Below are 19,626 nucleotides of genomic sequence, written 5' to 3' on the forward strand. Positions count from 1 at the left end.
GTCAACTGTGTTAATTAATCGCAAATTTATTTAGGCACACGGACTGTGTGCCTTTTTTCTGCAGGACTCCTTTAAAACAAAAGATGTAATCAATCTGATACCAAGCTAACTCCGAGTTAATACGCAGCCTCTGGCTCTGCTGTTTGGTTTGACTTGTATGGCATTAAAGCTGCTTGCTGGTTGTCTTTGCTCCTAAATCAGATGTGACTTGTTTACTGAATTCACACACAGTGCACACAAAAGTTCAGTGTACACAGCATACATAACACATAGGCAAATTATAGCTACTCTGGACCATCTTAATGCAGCCCACAAAGTCCCTAGTGGAATTACTTACAGTGACTCTGCACTTCTGTTCGATCTTAATTACAATGCAATGTGTTTCATCAGTGACTTGTGCAGCGGTGCACATCAGAGAACTAGTAAGCTGTAGTGATATTGTCCTCATAACCTGCAATCAGGTTTTAGGTAAACTCTGTGGCATTAGCATGCTGTATCCGAGTAATGATGGCACTGTGGAAACAGGAAATGTTGCTCGCCCCTGTTATTCATGTTGAGCATTTTCAGGTTTGTTTGTGTTTAGGGCCGGTTAGAATAGAAAGGAAAGTGACTGTTGCCTCAAAACGCATAAATATTGCATCACATTTGGGCCTAAAATTGAAAACTATTGAGTTGATTTGTATGAGTGGAAGTTAAAATAGAAAGAAGCACTTACCATTAATAATTAACACAAAGCAGTTAAAGAGTCACAGCTACCTTTGAGGAGACGATGGTGACCCCAGCACCCCACTGTTGTTGTGCAACTAGCAGAGATTTGGCAGGTGATTTTATTTTGTATGATCACCTGATTGATGATTGCTGTGATATTTAAAAAGATCAGTGAAGGTATGATGAAAGTGTAAATAATCACCATTTCTGCACACTTTGTTACAGTTATAGTTGCAATCTCTCACAAACTTGTTATAGATCAATTTGACTGATGTCATTAATGTTGTATTTTAAAAAATGAATCCAGTTGATAGCACTGTCGCCTCACAGCAAGAAAGAAGGGTACGCTCTTGGACTGAGACCTCCTGGCTGGAGATCATCCGACTACAGTCATTGTTACTGAACTCAAATGTTTGCCATGTTATTTTATCCTGCAAGATGCATCAAGCAGGAGGTGGGTACACTGGTTTTTAAACAATGCTCAGTTGGTACTTAAGGGGTCCAGAGTCTGCCAAGAGAATTTTCTCCACACCATTATACCACCAGCAGCCTGATCCACTTTTACAAGGCAGGATGGATCCATGGATTCACTCTGACCCTACCTTCCAAATGTTATAGCACAAGTCGAGACTCGAAGCTCGGGGCAGTCCATTCTCCCAGAGAACAACCACACGCTAGATTTTTTCCTCTTTTGCAGCCCTTTCACTATAAACCTAGAGATGACTGTGTGGGAAAATCACAGGAGATCTGCAGTTTCTGAAATACTCAAACCAATTTGAAGTGGTGTGTCTAATGTAGTGGCCTGTGAGTGTATATTATATGGTCAGTTTCATCTTCACATTCAGTAAAAATCACATCAAACACAATCTTATCCTTTACCTTGAAATTCAGAAAAAATACGCTATGTAATAAAAGTTAGAAAACTCAAAATATTAACTTTCTATTTTGTTTTTTTTGTTTAATGAGTAAAGGAACCATTACAGTGGCATTTGCTTTGTCTACAGTCCAATGTTAAGTTAACTGTGAGGTTTATACCTAACATTATCACAATTTCCAGTTTGGGACAAGTTGTTGCATGACACAAGGAAGGCTGTGACACGTTCTAGTATAAAGAAGCACAAAAGCACTGCTACCAAACCAAACACATTTCTTTTTCTGTAATATTTTGAAGAAAGACAGATGATTAGAAATTCCAAAAGAAGACAGTGGTGGTACACCACCTCCTGCTTCTCTGTCCTTTCTCAAACAACTGCTTAAAACCTTTAGGTGTCTGAGATGCAACAGCTGGGCCTTTGATACTTGCACTTACAAGTCATAGTAATCCTTAGGGAACTGTAAGGAGTAGGAATTCAGTAGTCAGATGTTTATTGTCAGCTAAAATAACACAAGTTAAAATACAATTAATTTCTTTTTAGAAACATAAATTATAAAAAAAAAAAACCCATGGCCATTCCTTTTCTTTCTTCATTACTAGAAATCAGTCATTTTTTAACAGTAAAAGCAAAAAAAGTCTTTTTTTTTGTAGCTGCAGGTGGCTACCTGTCACTCCCATCAACACAACAGCTATTGAAACAACTTTGCTCTTTTCACATTCGCTTTTTCGTTTTTCTGCCTTTCTCATAAGTAAGTAAAATTTTTTTATAAAGCACATTTCACAGATAAAAATCACAAAGTGATTTACAATAAGATCAAACATACAAGTTAAAATTAATTAAAAGCCTGTTTGTATAAAAATGTCTTCAGCTGCTGCTCATACACCTAATTAAAGCTGTGAGCAAGAAAAAGCACAATGACAAGCCTCTTATGGACACGTATTATGTTAGTACAACCTGTTCCTGAGATAATGATGTGGTTTTGTATATACTGGGGATACTCACAGTATTTGCCCCTGTGAGTGCTATGGAAAGAGTGACATAATATTTAACCTGCTACACTACAGTCCCCTGATATTAATCTACATGAAACCCCCTGATACATTTGTCAGCATTATATACTGGGCACTATATTAACTCCCTGATATAATCTCTACAGTGTGTGTTCGTGTCTGCACTGACGATGGCTTAGATGGTCGGATTGATCCAAGCCCGGGTATTTTACTGTGACAACCCATTAACGCTGCAGTGTATTTATAATGTTTCATTTAGGCATATCGCCCTTCTCATCAAATATTCATCTGAGGGGAGATTGCCTACTTTGTCTTGGCTGAACTCCCCCCTCCCTCTGTCAACCCTATTTCTTTATTTGTGTGTTCTTGTATCTGCAGAAAACACAAGATCAACTCAGACTGAGTTGTGGAGATACATGTGAGCAGGCGCACAACTCCTTACGTCATGCGGCACCACTTTTTTGTCCTTTTCTCTGGAAGCTTGTACTTGTTGCCGGATTGTCCTGCATACTTTTACTGTATCTGCATGCATGTGTGCGTGTGTGTGTGTGTTGCTTGCCACCTGCAACATTGCTCTGCACTGTGCATAACTCCAGGCATCAATCAGAGCTCATTATTGGTTATCTGTCGGCTCCACTTTCCAGCCTGCAGAGGTGCTAAATGTCTCTGTAAACCCCTGTGGGAGATAAACACCATCAATACTGCGAGATTTAACAGTCCCCAGGCGCATAATATATTCAAATACCTCTCCACTGTGTTACCTCCGTCTTCTCCTATTTCTCTTTCATGTCTGTGTTCCTTCTGTTGCTTCAGCCTCCTCTTCTGATGCGCCACCATCCCTCTGTTTGATATTTTTTGCTTCACCAGACCTCTCTTTGTGTCCTACCTTTGCCTTGCGCTTTCCTCTTTTTGCAGCAGCTGATAGATATTTTCTCCCCTCCCCATCAGTCTTCTGACTGGGGACACAATAATCCCTCTCTCGCTGGCTGGTCTTTAAAGAAGCTCTACTACACCATTTATCCCCAACAAGGATTATTTCAGCTTTTCCTGGAAAAGGTATTCTCACTTACATCACTCTGTGTATGAGAGAATTCAAAGGCAAAAGTCCATTTGCTAATCATGAAAAGTGCTGCTTTTCATGTGGAAACGACTATAAAGCTGTAAAGCTCCCATTCTAGTTTTATTATGAGCCCAAAAACTTCGAGTTATGTGGCACCGGGTCTTGAGTATTTCTTATTTTTAGGCTGAAGAAGAGAAAAATCTGAAAACAAGAAATTTGCAAAAAAAAAAAAAAAGTCCTTGGATGTTACTATTATCAGGTAAAGAGTTTCCGTTTGTCCAATATTCTGGTTTACTTTGGTTCTTTTTAGTGCAAGTTCTTCTACGCTGGTGAGATGGGAACCGTAAAAATATTATACCCGCTGAAAATCAGTACATTTGTCTACATGTTTTGAGTCTAATATTTTTTGATAATCCTCAAAATTGAAATTTGCCATGTGGGGAACTGAGAAAAGTTTGGTTTGAGAAACACTAGTTGCTGCATGTAATTCCAGTTGTATGTGCATATTGCTCAAATAGGCTTCAGCACTGTTTATATAGGTGGCCAGAGGTTCATCCACCTCTTTGTTCCACCTCTGATATTCAGCTCAAAGCACAGCTGTAAAAGCTACACCCTCACAGAGATGCAACTTTATGAAAGAGTGCCTCTACAGTCTACAAAAAGCAGCTATAGCATGGTGTCTCCATGGTGCGCATTCATGGAGATAATATTCAAATATTTTTTCTACCTTGAAAAAATACGAGTGAGTCATTCTTTTACTCTGCTGAGCCAACCCAAGGACGTGAAGCTGACAGGATATTGATCCGCAAGTATTAGGATGCCGAGCGGCTCAAGTCCAAGGTGAGACCATCCATCAGAGAGCCAGGCATAGATTAGTAGGTACACACTCCCACATCCCTCTGCTGTGCCACTCCCTCTTTTGCTTCATCACTCCTCCCAGCTTTGATGGTTTACCTCTCTCTCTCTCTGTTCGCGTCTTTGCAAGGACACCTGTACACGCTCCAGCTGGCAGGCGGACTTTGGATGTTTGGCAGAAAATTAAAGTCAGCAGTACATTTGAACCTCAGACCCACTGAAGTCCTTCAAACTGTGGACGCTGCGCTGTTGATAAGCGCGAAGAAGAGAGAGTTGTAGTTGGGAGTGCAGGGAGCAGACAGACGAGCTTTGCGCGGACTTTTGCGTCTCCGTCGTTTATTTATTTGCAGCCCACACTGACTGATGCTCATAGAAAAGTGACATGCAATCGGGAGTGAATGCGCTGAAGTCGTAGATAAACTGCGGCTCGCACAGATCCTGCAGGTTCAGCTTGGTGATCCGAAAAGAACTGAGAGGGAGGGAAGCATGAAATCCACGAGTCAGGATCAGAGTTTGTCAGACTCCAGAGAGCTGGACAGATCTTACGACCCACTCACAGGTAGGCGTGTCGTCATGTCACTCTTGCCTTTCTTTGTTTTTAATAGTATTTTTTAATGATTTGGCGCTGTTTGCTGGCCTGGCTCAAATCTCCACTAAGAAGTGCGCCTTCACTGCGGCGATGAAAGTTTTGGTTTGACGGAAGACTTCGGCTCATTGATATTCGACTGTGGGACTTTTAACAAACCACAATCAAACAATTAGTGAGTGTCTGTGCACGTGAACTCCCTGCTCTACAGCTCCCCCAAACAGCAGCATGATCTGATTAATTATTCAGAGTCTGATCTCACAGGTATTTTCCTTTGAAATGAACTTTACACCATCTCCCCACTTTTTGATAATAAGAATGTGAACTAATAGATCTAAAAATGTCAGGTCGCCATCATATGTTGATTATTTTTTAGTTGGAACTATAATACTACTACTACTACTACTAATAATAAGATAAATAATGTTCCATATGAATGGCTCAGCAAGAAGAAAATGTGTTACAATGTAAATAATAAATGGAGTTAAGGTAAAGAAGTTAGTGGTTGATTTACAACTAATTGACTGTATGTGAAATAAAAGATGGGTAAATAATAGCAATAGTGGTATTATTTGAGCCATTAGCTATAAATTTAACTGAAAGCAGTCCCCTCTGTGGCCCTGTGCTACTGATCAATTAATAATTTAACTAATGGACAGAAAATTAATCAGAAATTATTATTAATCACTGTAGAAATTTGGCAACAGTCACACGCCTATCTTTAGGTTTTCAGCTGTGTTTCTTTTCTTCTTGTTTTCAGTTGTCTAAACAAGCAGTCAGAAGACATCACCATCATGCCGGTCTGCTTTTATCTGGGCACTTTCCCCACCTTACTATTAAATAATTGACATAATGGTTCAATGACTTTGTTCCTCAAACATCAGTGCCATTAATTGGTTACAGCATAGCAACACGATTCTTCTCAGACTAGCTGAAGGAGTGAAAAATGAACAAACACATTAATTTGAAAAGAAAAAAGAAAACAAAGATTTGTTTATATGAACAAAGTAATGCTAATGAGTAGTTAGGATGATAAAAATCTCAATGTGGATTTACTGTAGTTTAGATAATCACACTGGTCGTAGGCCTTGAAGGTGAAAAGCAAGAGAACAGAAAAATATTGCAAAACAGGCTCTCGTCACCTAAAATTACATCTAGCAGTGTGAGTGTTCGTAGCCTAATTAGATCAGTGAGGCTCTTCTCTCTTTCAGACATTTCACTGGTTTATTTTTCTCACGAGTGCTTGCAAACACAATCCTCTTTAGAGATCACACGCGCAGGTCTCTCTTTGCTTTGGCAGGCTGGCCTGTCATTTTTCTGACAGCTTCCCTAAATAGTCCTTTCCTTTAAAAATAACCACATAAATGTGTAAAAATAACCCCTTTAATATGGTGCACATAGCAGCACCATTTAGTTTTTTATATGATGTTTCTAAAGTACTGTATGAGATAGATGTTATACAGATGACAGTTTATTTCATAGCTGATAGTTGCTGTCTCAATAGCAGGTGTGATATCCACTCAGCAGCAGGTTAAACAAACAGAGAACAGGTGCATGAGGTTTTAAGAGGTGTTTAGAAGACACAAACAAAGTGTTTTATTAAACAGTGAAGCAGAGCCCGAAGCCTCTTCCTTTCATCTCCATGGTTTTTGTCTAACAGCAACATATGCTTATGGAAAATTATATTAAAGTGTATTTGAAATATTCATCAGATAAAATTCACACTGAACACTACATGGTCTTTATGTCCAACCGTTCTTCTGTAAAGCTGCTGAAATCCTCATGTTGTTTACTTCTTGGTTCATGCATTATAGATGCACATTCCTTTGTGCACTACACTTATTACAATAGTACAGGCTGCCTGCTTCTGTGGGACAGTTAAACCATGATGTCACAGAAAAACACCGTTAAAAAGGCATTGGTTGATGGTTTGGGAAATCTGCTTAGATTGCATATGAAATTCTTGGAAGCAGCTTGCTATGATGGGCTTGCAACTTGTCCTCTGTGCACCTGATCTCTCATCCAAAGTCAACTGAAATAGGCTCCAGTGCCCCCATGACCCTGGATTGAATAAGCTGTTAAGAAAATGGATGGATTTATCAGAATTCAGTTCAAAAAGTGGACCCAAATGCAGACCAGTAATGAAACAAAAGATGAGCTTTATTCAAAGGCTCAAACACAGACACCACAAACCTGGAAAAACCATGAGAAGGCAAAAAGGTGGCACGAATCACAATTCAACAAAAGCTGCTAGAAAGACTGGGATATTCATACAAACTCATCCCATACAGAAGGAAACCAAAGGTTCAAAATATGACCAAGAATCAGGATCACTGTGGAATTTAAAGAAATCAAGGCAGAAATCATGCACTACATAAATACCAAACAGTAACTGGAACTAAAATACAAAGCTAATCCTAAAGATTGTAATAAATATAGAATAGAAGGAACACAAGGAAGTAAACTCACCTAGAAGATCATGAAATAAAGAGAACTCGAGACTAGATTAGAAACAAATCCACTCTGTGACTGACGGATGGATGGATGGATGGACTTGGTACCTCAACATAAAAACTGTGAACATTTAGCCCTTTGTCCAAAGTTAAGATAATCAGTGTTAAAGCTCACTGATGAACACATAATGTGCTTGATTAATACATTCAAACCCAAAAGGCCAGGAGCAGTTTTCACAACTTTCTACATGTTTATTAATTAAATTCGTAGGTTTTGGTAGGAAGATGTCATGTTTCAATCTTAACCTTAGTCATAATTTGGCATAATCTGTTTATGTCTTTTATATACAGCCTATGGTCGCATCATTTTCAGACATTTTTTATACAACACTCAAGGATCAAAATATCACCTGAAGCCATCTATAATATACAACACTTACACATTTCATTTCAAAATAAAAGCCTGTCATGAGATAAAACTATTGATATGATCACTGCAGAGCTCATGCTGCCAGCCCCGAGTGAGCAAACTTAAGTATGTTTGCGTGTGTCATTGCTTTTTCATGAAATGGACATCTATAATCTGAACTGCGTCCTTCTGGGGGATTATTGTAAGTATAGGAGCTGTTGCCCCTGGCAACATTAGCTTACAAATGTTCATTTAGTGCATAGGCTGTCATGGCCTCCTAAAGTCAGCATGAAATGCTTACAGTTAAATGAAACACAGTTGTTGGTTTAACTCACCTTTTGCCAATTATTATTATTTTTACTTTAGAGATTAATTAAGCTTTTATAATGAACTGTAAAAGATTTTTAAGAATCGGTGAAAGATATACTGATGCTTAGGTCACAGGTTGTGTATTGTCTCTCAGGGTTTGTCCTTTTTTTTCCCCCATGAAATAATAATAGAAAATACATTTATTATAAGTAAAATAATCAGAATCTCTTTGAAGATTTAAGTCTTTCACTCTATGATTAAATTGAACTCCAAAATCAATATTTTCAACCACTTCAATGTTTTTTGTCATCTCCCTGATCCAGCTCATCAAAAGCCTAATCGTCAGGCCCATCAAAAGCTTTAAAATCTGCTCAAGGTTTCTGAGAAAGTTATTGACCTTTTATGAGTAAAACTTGCCGAGAAATATCTTCAGCTTGGCCTTCAGAAACTTTTAATTTCGTTCTTTCAGTGAATCTTACTTTTCCCCCTGTGTGCTTTTTGAAACAGTGGATGAAAGAGGCTTTAAATAGTTACAATGATGGCTCAAAGAGGCTGTAAATGTAGTTATACCAAAGGGTGAAAGAGGCTGTAAAGATAGTTATAACGATGGGAAAGCGAATATTGATCTACCCCAGAGGACTGCATTTATTCAAATTGATTTACGCGATCAAAGTCACCCATGAGGGTCTCTTGAACTGACAAATAGCTGCTGGGTACTGTGAAATGTCAACATCGGCTGAAATAGCTGTTCAGTTTTGTTCATCCATAACTCCAGCTACCCCCTGCAGATATACGGCGCTCATTTGCAACACGTATGGGACAGGTAAACAGTTGCTTAATAATTAATCAGGTATGCTTTGTTGCTTTTGCTCATCTTCCAACTGTGTGAACGAATCAAATCATGACACAATGTCCCGCTAATGTTTATGAACCTGTGAACTCACAAAAGCAGCATAAAGCGTGCTTCAGCTCATTTAGTAGCTGTTTTTTATGCAAGAACAACCTCCAGTGTTGTTTGTGTGTAAAACAGTCACATCAAACAGGTTCCCTCAGATGGGTTTTTAATAACTTAGGAAGTATTCGTGGCCTGAAATGCCCTGAAAAAAGGAGCCTTTCTGTTCTTTTTACAATTTATTTTGTGCTTTTTTAAAAGTCATTTATAATTTTGCCACATTCAATCACAAATCTGAGGTGTTTTTCATGCAGCGCGAGTGTGTGTGTGTGTGTGTGTGTGTGTGTGCATTTGTGTGAAAGGCTGTATAAAGCTTTGTTTGTTTTTCCATGGTCATGCAGCTGCTGTATTTGATAGTTTGATTGATATATCCTCAGCATCCACTGTCACTGATGTTCATGATAAGTGCACTGAACAGTTACTGCCACCCTGGGAGCTACAGTAATTGCTTAAAGAAGACAAAAGCTTGCTTCTACAGGCAAAAAAGGAAAAGAGTTTCACTGTGCATTTTAATACTTTGGATGTATTACTGCAATTTACACCTTGCTTGTTTTGCACGTGCAAAGGGTCTTATAGTTCATATTTGCAGCTTCCGCTAACAGCGACTGATGTTTGTGGGTTCATAGGTTTCTCTTTATTGTGAATAAAAAGTTTACAGGTTAAACAGTTTTATTTGTTGTTCCATCATCATGATCATCATCATCATTATTTAAACACCTTATTTTTTTAATTTCCTCTGCAGTTTCCAGTGTATGGATCAATAGGACTGTGTGTATGTCTGCAGTTCTTTTTGTGTCTGATCTCAAGCCATTCACTGCTGCTGCTGACTGCACACGTTTGTTCACCCTTTATCTGACTTGGAGGCCTTTCACAATCTTAAACGCACCACTGCCCTCTGGTGGCAGAAAAAAACTTTTTCTCTGGCGACTACAGAACTACTTTAATTTTTAGACCTTTAATCATCCCGTTTTTATCATAACTTATAATAAATCTAAGCGCTTCCAAGAATGTTTTAAAAATTTCTTTAATGTTATATTTAACGAGTAATATTAATGTCTGTTTTCATGGTACCACAGCCTTACCACTATGTTAGTAAACTAGTTAACAAGTAGAGGATGCTTTCCTTCATTAGCATCACTTTCTTCTGCTTCAGTTATTTCTAAGATTGTTTTCTTTCTTTATGTTTCTGTCTACTTCTTTCTTATTTCACCGTCTTTGCAGGGTTTCATAGCTTTTTTAATATTTTTTTTTTATCATAGTATATTTGCATATTTTAAATGTATTAATGGTTTTATTTGACTTTGTTTTATTTTGTCTTGATGTTTATAAGTCTGTAAAACTTTACATGTGATATTGTATTACACAAAATAGACTTGGTTTGTCTGAGAAAACTCTAAGACAAAAGTTAAAGTTCAGAAAGTCGTTGCTGGAAAAAAAGATAAGAGAAGAAAGCAGAAAAAAGCAGCAAGCAGAGCAAAGGAAGTAAATGTCAGAATAGATTTCTCCATCCCCTCCTATCCACTTTCTGCTTGTCCTTGGCTTATTTGGGGTTAATATAATATTTCTGTGTCTGGCTTTGGAAAAGAGGCTAAAATCTACTAAACAAGCTTAACACAATCAAGAGCCTTTAACAATTCAATTCAGTTGTATTGATATAACACCAAATCACAGCATTAGTAATTAACCAATTAACTTTATATTGCAAAGTCATATCGCTACAAGATTATAGAGTTTATAGAAATTGCTAACAGTGGATTTGTTTAGCAAGAAGATGTCTTCAGCAGATCCGGTCTCGAGGGCGTGTGGTGCAAGAGCAGCTAGGGAAGAGGAGCATGGCACAGTGAAAAACAGACATGAAAACAATAAATGCAGGTTCAATAAGAGAGAGAAGGGGCAAAGCGAACAACAAATAAACTAGAGGAGAGAGAAGAAACAAAGTTAATGACGTGCAAAAGTGCCATCTAAATGCATTAGAAGTAAGAAGAGGGGAACTGAGAGGTTCTCAGTGCATTATGGCCGGTCCCTAAACTGCCTGGGCCTTTAGAAAAATGACTAAGGGATGGTTCAGAGTCAGTTAGTCATACAAGTTTGAATTCTGTCAGATGAATAATTGAACGCAAACATGCGACTTAATTAATAATTGAGAAGTCCTGATATGTTTTCTTCTTCTTCTTCTGGCTGCTTCCTTTAGGGGTTGCCACAGCAGATCATCTACCTTCATGTGACCTTCCCTAGTTTCCTCTTCCATCACTACATCCATGAATCTTCTCTGTAGTCCTCCTCATTTCCTCCACCCTGGAAGCTCTGCCTTCATTGTTCTTTGTCCAGTTTTTCCACTATATCTCTTCTGCAGATGTCCAAACTATCTCAGCCTCGTCTCCCTAACTTTGTCTCCATATCGCTCGACCTGATCTTTCCTTCTGATACATTAATTTCTAATCATGTCCATTTCAGTCACACCCAAAGAAAACCTTAGCATCTTAAGTTCTGCCAGCTGTGTTATTGTTAGTGTTACTGTCTCCACAAACATCATAGCAGGTCTTGTAAAGTTTCCCTTCACTCTTGCTGCTACCGTTCTGTTAAAAATGCCCCCCGACACCCATCTCTACCCACTCCACCCTGCCTACACTCTCTTCTTCACCTCAATTGTGTGCTGTCTTTTGATTTTCAATGGTTTATTTAAGGTCATCCACATTCCTCTGCTCTCCAGTGCATACTTCCACATCTCAAGTCTCTTTTCAACCTGCTCTCTACTCTCACTACAGATCCCAATGCCATCTTCGAACAGAGACTCCTGCTGTTTGCCTGTCCATCACCATTACAAACAAGAGGGGGGCTCATAGCTGAACCCTGATATAATCCCAATCCTGTCATTCCTACTGTGACCCCACCACTGTCTCGCTGTGCTCTTACATGGAGTACCTCGTGCAGTAGCACAGTTCCTCTGTTAGCACCCTGTTGTGTGATTTCTGTAGTTCTGATATCTTTGACTTCACCCGGCATTATTTTAGGTCCACCGGTACAGGAACATCAGACTTTGGGTAAATGCGTCTAAATTAATGCTACAGCTTTTTAATGAGTTACTCAAAAAATATGGAGGTTTTAAAAGATAATGAAGAAGATAGCTTTTTGAAACCATAAAGAATTTGGTTGTTCTCTGAGTTTTCACCTAGCAGCACCATCACAATTTGAATTTGCCCAAGATTTCTATTGGCTATTTTGTTTTAGTAACAATTAACAAAAGTTAGCATTTTAACATGTTAAACTCAAACAGTAAACATGGCAAACATTATGGCAGCATTGCCGTTCAGTTTTTAGGGTTGCGGTGGCAGGATGGGTTATCTACAGTTTGAAGGTTGGTGGTTTGATCCCCGGTTGCTCCAGTCTGTACGCCAAAGTACCCTTCAGCAAGATACTGAACCCTGAGTTGTTCCTGATGCAGCCATCAGTGTGTGAACAACATTAGATAGAAAGCACTTACACAAAGGAAAAAGGTGCTTGTATGAATCTGTGTGTGAATGTTATGTTGTATAAAGCATTTTGAGTGCTCGGGTAGAAAAGTGCTATATTATTTAAATGCTTACCACACTGTCAGCTATGCTTGCAGCGCTGTGTTAGTATTACAGACTTATTTTAAACATTTCAAATGACAGATAATCCGTTGCTGTGTTTGCTGACTCCAAAAACCAGTTAATTTATATTTAAAGAGACCTTATAGTTAAATAAATAATGACACAAACATGGCTTCTTTTCATATCTAAAGAGAAATGAGATTAAATAATGTTAAAAATTTAGGAATCTGTCAGCTGATTTCTGTATCTTAGAGGAGCTCGGACTTGAGACTTGACTCTGCTGGGTCCTGTCCCAACAGATGTAATGGGTCACACAGATTCACAGCCAGGTCAGCAAACTTATTTCTATGCAAGACAAGTGATTCCAAGTATTTGAGTCTAGTTTGCCCAGTGTTTTATCCATTTAGCATGGCGCTGACTTTGTGGGCCACTGAGTCTGCTTCTAATCTCTGGTCTGATCTGGTTCTTTCCAGGTAATCCTCCATCCAAACCCAATAAAAAGACCTTAAAGCAGCGCTTCCTCAAACTGCTGCCCTGCTGTCGTTCTGGCTCCAGCTCTTCAGTTGATCAAAGCAAGTGTTAGGACACGCACTTTGTCACACCACATCAATTAAATTAAACACAAACAAAACATTGGTTTTTACTCTTTTAGTCTCTTTGCCTTTTCCTCTCTAAAGTTTCCGTCATTTCAGGGACGCTCAAAGAGAAACTGTTTCCTTTCTGTCTTCATTCCTCCGATGCAGGGAGCATAGTTGAAGATGGTGAACTATCGACAGTGTGTTACAGACCTGAGGGCCTTGACCGTCTTGTACAGCAGACCAAATTCAGCAAAAAAGAGCTGCAGGTCCTCTACCGGGGATTCAAAAATGTCAGTCAACGTTTCCTGGAAATCATTGATCATTCCTCTTGCGATGAATGCGCAATACTTGAAAACCATCAATTATGATGCGGCTCTACTGTGCTATTTATGTGCATTGGAAAGTATGTGTGAAGGGTTTTTTTTGGTCCACATAATAATTTTATGATTTCCACAGGAGTGTCCGAGTGGTGTGGTGAATGAGGAGACTTTTAAAAGCATCTACTCCCAGTTCTTCCCTCAGGGAGGTCAGTCACACTCACTTCCTTTTATCCCATGTTTTACATTTTATTCGTTTTTTTCTAAGGAGCTAGGTAGGAGGAAATGTTCTGTCTCATGTGTCTTCAATGTGTTCACTGAGGATTGAACTGGTTAGGTGCGTTCAATTCAAATATGTATTTAAATTATAATACTTTCAGCTTTGCTTTACTATGACAGTGACAAATAACATACACATTTGTGGTTATAAACACTTCTTTCATCTTTAAAAGCAGGGTCAAATTATACACAATACTGTGCAAAAGTCTTGAACCACCTCTCATATTTTGCTTCCAAGGCACCAGACTATTAATGTTTTTTTAAGCGGTCAAGCTTTTGTCACGGTCTGCAATGGGAGACCGTGGGGATGAGGGGAGGGAGGACCCAAACGCAGGACTCTTGTGCGATGAATGTAGTGCGTTTATTTACAGTGATGTAAATATTACATAATAAATCCCCGTGCGCTCCCCTGACTCCCGTGCCATGTCTTCTTCCCAAAAACCGTGCTCGGTGTTCTCTGCTCCCATGTGTCCGCACAACCCGTCCTCACTGCCCTCTCGTTTTCCACGCTCCTCCTGGGGGGAAATAAGAGAGGCAGCCGTCAGGACACTTAACTACAGCACTACAACTTTAGTACACTCACTAAACTTGGCTCACTAGGAAAACTGACATGGAGTTTCACGCAACAGAGCGCAATCACACTCTTAAATAGCTCCCCCGACGAGGCTGATCAGCTGCAGGTGCGTGGCATGATCTTCAAGTGCGGCCCAGCCACCTAGCAGGGCCACACCCACCAGGCCTGAAGGTGCCTGTCACCTGGCCTATCGGACCAGCCGCACCCACACACACCGGCCTCTACATACAAGCATGGAAGCACAGGAACAGCAGCACAGTGCAGTAAAAACACATATAATGAGTCCACACTGCTCATGGACCCTGGGCCCCTCAGATCCAGGTCCCTGATAGTCTTCAGCAATAGTTCTCCAGGTTTTTTGAAGGTCTTTCAAAGCTTTTCTTTGGGCATTAGCTGCTTTTTCATTGCTTTTCAGTCCTGAGCATGAACACTTTCTGAAAATCAAGCAAAGACCTGAAACAGGACCTGAGAGATGCATCTGGCCCTTCTGCTGATCGTTATATTGTTCAAAGCTTCATCAGAAATGGTCTCAGTGAAAGGGTGCATGTGAAGAAGCCATTCTTGAGGAAGTGATACAGGGAAAAAAGGCTGAGGTAGTCCAAATTACACAAGAACTGGACTAAAATGTGAAAATTTGGGTTCAGAATGTAGTAAGTATGTACAGAAGAGGACAGGAGAGAGGTACAACAGTGACCGTCTAAAGCTCTCTGTAAAACACTGGAGGCTCTGTCATAGTTTGGGGCTGCATTTCAGTCAGTGTTATTGAGGATCTTGTCAAAATTTACGGAATTATGAATTATTTTTGATCCATCATCTGGAAAGCATCTGCTTGGCAACGGCTTCATTCTTCACAATGACAATGATCCCAAACACACCGCCAGTGCTGTGAAAGCTTACCTGAATAGAAAAACAGACAATGGAACACAATCAGTCATTGATTGACCTCCCCAGAGCACGGACCACGGCATTGCTGAAGAAGTGTGGGATCGTCATGACAGAGAACAGAACAAAAGGCAGCCAACATCCACAGAAGAGCTTTGAAAGTCCTTCACAAAGCCTGGGGAACTATTTCTGAAGACTAATGCAATTACAGGAAAGCTTGCCCGGGAGAGTTCAGACTGTGTTGAAGGTCATACCAAATACTGACTTTCCGTTAGAATTGCACAAACTCTGTTTTTGTCTCATACACTGTACTTCCAGGTATGTTTGCACATGTTTTTAAAAAACTTGCTACATCTATTTCCCATTTTCCCAGCCAAATTTAAACGATGGGTGGCTCAAGACTTTTGCACAGTGCTTGTATACTTGTTAATTGTGTTTATCTGGGTTTAACTGAATCTGCAGTCATATATTAATACATTTAAAATCAGACTTTTTGTGTAACTGTGCTTGATATAATTTGTGCATAGATAAAATGCGTTTGCATGTTTCTGCACGTTTACAAAGTGCGATAAACAACCCACAACTGAGCACCACAGTTCAAAACACTATTACCTCTTAACTGATGCACATTTGATTACCTGTCCACATCTTTAATGTCTCTAATATTTTTCTGTTTCTGTCAGTTTAGGCTGTCATTACACAAAATCATCGACGTGACTGCTGCACAGTTACAGTAACTTGCTTTCTTATATTCTCTTTTGCAGATTCAAGTATGTATGCGCATTTCTTGTTTGAAGCCTTTGACACACAGAACAATGGCTCGGTCAACTTTGAGGTGAGATACACACCTCAAAGCCTCCTTTCATTCCCTGCAGCTCACAGAGATGTTTTCCCTTTTCCTTTTTCGTCTTCTTTACTGTCCTTTTCTTTATCTATGCTGTGTAGTTTGATTATACTTTTTCTTAGAGTTTGGAAGAAAGCAGCATAAAGCTTTGTTCTTGGTGCACATCTTGTATAAATCTCATTACTTTTTAAAATGATTTCACTCTGTTGGTGAAACTCTGTGGGTGTCAGTAACACAGGGTTGGAACTGAAAAAACATAAAACATAGTATCAATGCAGCAAATACTGCAAAGTTTTGTCTGTGCCTTTTTTGTCTTTATTGTGGTCTTCACTTTTAGTGCCTGTTTTCTTTCCCTGCTGTAGGACTTTGTTATAAGTCTGTCCATCATCCTGAGAGGCACCATCACTGATAAACTCAACTGGGCCTTTAATCTGTATGATATCAACAAGGACGGCTGCATCACCAGAGAGGTAAACCAACCAATCACTGCCTGTTTTTTTTCTTTTTATTACATTGGCAGCTCATGTCTTTTTCATATTTTCTTTCCTTCTGTCTGTTCTTCCAGGAGATGACAGAAATAATGCACTCCATCTATGACATGATGGGGAAGTATACATACCCCCACATGAAAGATAGTGCCCCGAAAGAGCATGTTGACAGCTTCTTTCAGGTAAAAACTCACAAATAATCAGATCACACATCACACATCTCCAACACTGAACTCAAAGTGAGTCAGAATGTACTGAAAGTGATGGGTAAAGCATTTACTTTATCTACTGTGTCACTGTTGTGCCCATTAGTGTAAATGTGGAGCTGTGGGTTAAACAGCCAGCTTCGTCAGAGAGTGGATATCTACGAATTTGAATATTTTGCTTTTGCTCTGCTTCATACACACAAAAATAACCCAACTTAAAGACATGTTTTATTTCTAAATTGGGCTTTTAAATGATGAATAATCGTCCAAAAGGCAAAAAAATTGAAGCTAAACAGTATAGCTCAGAAAACAGATCCCTATGGAACAACACATCTCGAGGCAGCCGTTTCTGGGTTTAAACCGATGATAGTAACAGAAAAACTTTTGTCTATGAGGCAGCATTTACCCAGTCTAATGCTGATCCAGACACACCCACTGCCTGATGAGACTTATTCAATAAGATTGTGTGATCCACATTTTCAAAAGCTTAACTCAGATCTAATAAAACCAGAACTATTTTCAATAGATTGCTGTAAATCTTACCAAGTTACAGCCCACTCTCGATTACTGGGAAGCATGGTGTCACCTGCCTGCATGTGAGCGAAGGCAGGTGAAGGCGTATCTTCATGCCTGTGCACAACATAAATAAGCAGGGATCCACCTTTCCAGCAATTTGGTAGTGGTGATTAAACTAGAACATGTTCCATGGACTTCCACTGAAAATGGGCGGTTGGCAGTGCCAGAAAGCTGCAAAAAAAACAAAACAACAAAAAACCCTGACGTCAATGATTATGGGAGGACCTGCTGAAAGGAATTCATTGATGATCCATAGTGGCAGCCCAGTGCTAATTTACTTCCCCTGGAAATTTCCCCAGCTTCCATCAAATCATCATTTGTAACTTGTTGCATTTTTCCAGAAAATGGACAAAGAACAACGATGGAGTGGTCACGATGGATGAGTTCTTGGAGACGTGTCAGAAGGTTAATAATAATATCTGTTTCAAACAGCAGTGCAGCTACACATCCACAGCTGCTGAAAATACAGAATTCTTTTTTCTTTTTCAGGATGGGAACATCATGCAGTCCATGCACATGTTTGATAATGTGATCTAAGCATTGGTGGACATAGACAGAAAACAGATTTCCCACCTGTTTGGAGCTCTCGGCTCAAATGCAGCTCATTGCCAGCGTGGATGAATTTTCTGAGCTTCAACAGCGGTCCAAGGTTCAAGTAGCAGTGACCTAAAGATACCGACCCCAAACACACATTTTCTAAAATACTTTTAATGAATAGACTGAACAGAATGAGTCAAGTGTTGATGCAAAATTACTTGACTTGTGGGAAATGTGAGATTTTATTTTTTATACTACACATACGAATGAAAGCGTTAAAGGTACGCCATGTTGCAGTCTGACGAAAACAAGAAGTGCTAATGAACAGTTTCCTCAAGAAAGCAGCAGATATGCACAAGCAGCTGCGATTTTAAAATTTGATGACGTTCTTTCTAAATTATGACTATTACAATATTTCTCTATTGCATGTGTTTACACACTAAAGTGAGACAGAGGCACCGGTTATACAGACGTGGAACAAATGGAAGAACTCTTAAATGTTGTAAAGTATCACACACTCTCTCTAATCACTCTTGTCCTATAACAGAGGATAGCTTTAAGTTTGAAATCAAAGCAATAATCTTACATATTATCAGTTCTTATCTGTTCTCTGTGTTCTTATAGAGCTCACCACTCACATTTACTATAATTGTGCATATTGTGTGCATGATGTATCTGTTTTCATTGAATAGTTTAATGAAAGTGTTAATATATTTTCTATATGGGCATAGTAACGATGGTGAGGAGGAAACTAAAAATCACACAGTTGCTATGCAAAAGCAAAAATCATTAAACTACTGAAATATGATTGATGGGTCTGGCTCGGATTACTTGTTTTTTTTAAAAAAGTGCTGAAACAGTGCTTAAGAGGGTGTCACCTGTCCAGATTATGATGTGCATTACATTCATGCAGCAGAATGTAATGAGAGCCGAGCTTTTAAGAAGTTCCTGGCACGACTTCATCTGCAAACGAGGTGCATGGGGCAAGTTCAGCAACACTTCATTTATATTTTATTTGTAATGTGTTTCAACTTGTTGATTTTTTTTCAGGGTGATCATAAAAAACATATGACAAACAATACGTCCTCTCCACCGATGTTGCAGTCGTCTCTTACTTGAACACCTTCAGCACTAATTTGGCTCCGAGAGGATCTTTAAAGCTTCAGCAGCAGGAAATGTTTCTTTTACCTCATAAATTGGAAACACAATTAAATGACTTTTTTGTAGAGAAATGTCTATTTTCAAACTGAAAGCAGTGTATCCAATGAAACCATTTTTGCCTTTGAATCAGACTATTAATGACAAGAGTAATAAAGAACTTGCTTAAAAAAACAAACAAAACAAAAAGAAAATAGCAGGTGTATAATCAGAAATTGTTCAACTGGGTGTTGCCTAAACAGACGATATAAACCCAGCAGACAACTATTAGATGTACCATGCTCGTACTGGGTTGGACCCAAATGATAAGCGTAAGAAAATGGATGTACAGAAAACAAGAAAAAGCACATTTCTGATTTATAACTCAATAAACATGAACACAAGAACATTTTGAATAT

The 19,626-nt window shown here is 39.1% G+C and overlaps 1 pseudogene; it reads left to right on the top strand.

Moving 5' to 3' along the window:
• The first annotated feature begins 4,547 nt into the window (after positions 1 to 4,547).
• LOC120716840 lies at positions 4,548 to 19,406 on the top strand (annotated as a pseudogene).
• The last annotated feature ends 220 nt before the right edge of the window (positions 19,407 to 19,626 follow it).

This window comes from Simochromis diagramma, unplaced genomic scaffold (genome assembly GCF_900408965.1).
Source record: "Simochromis diagramma unplaced genomic scaffold, fSimDia1.1 OVJJ01000487.1, whole genome shotgun sequence".
In the NCBI taxonomy this organism is placed as follows: domain Eukaryota; kingdom Metazoa; phylum Chordata; class Actinopteri; order Cichliformes; family Cichlidae; genus Simochromis; species Simochromis diagramma.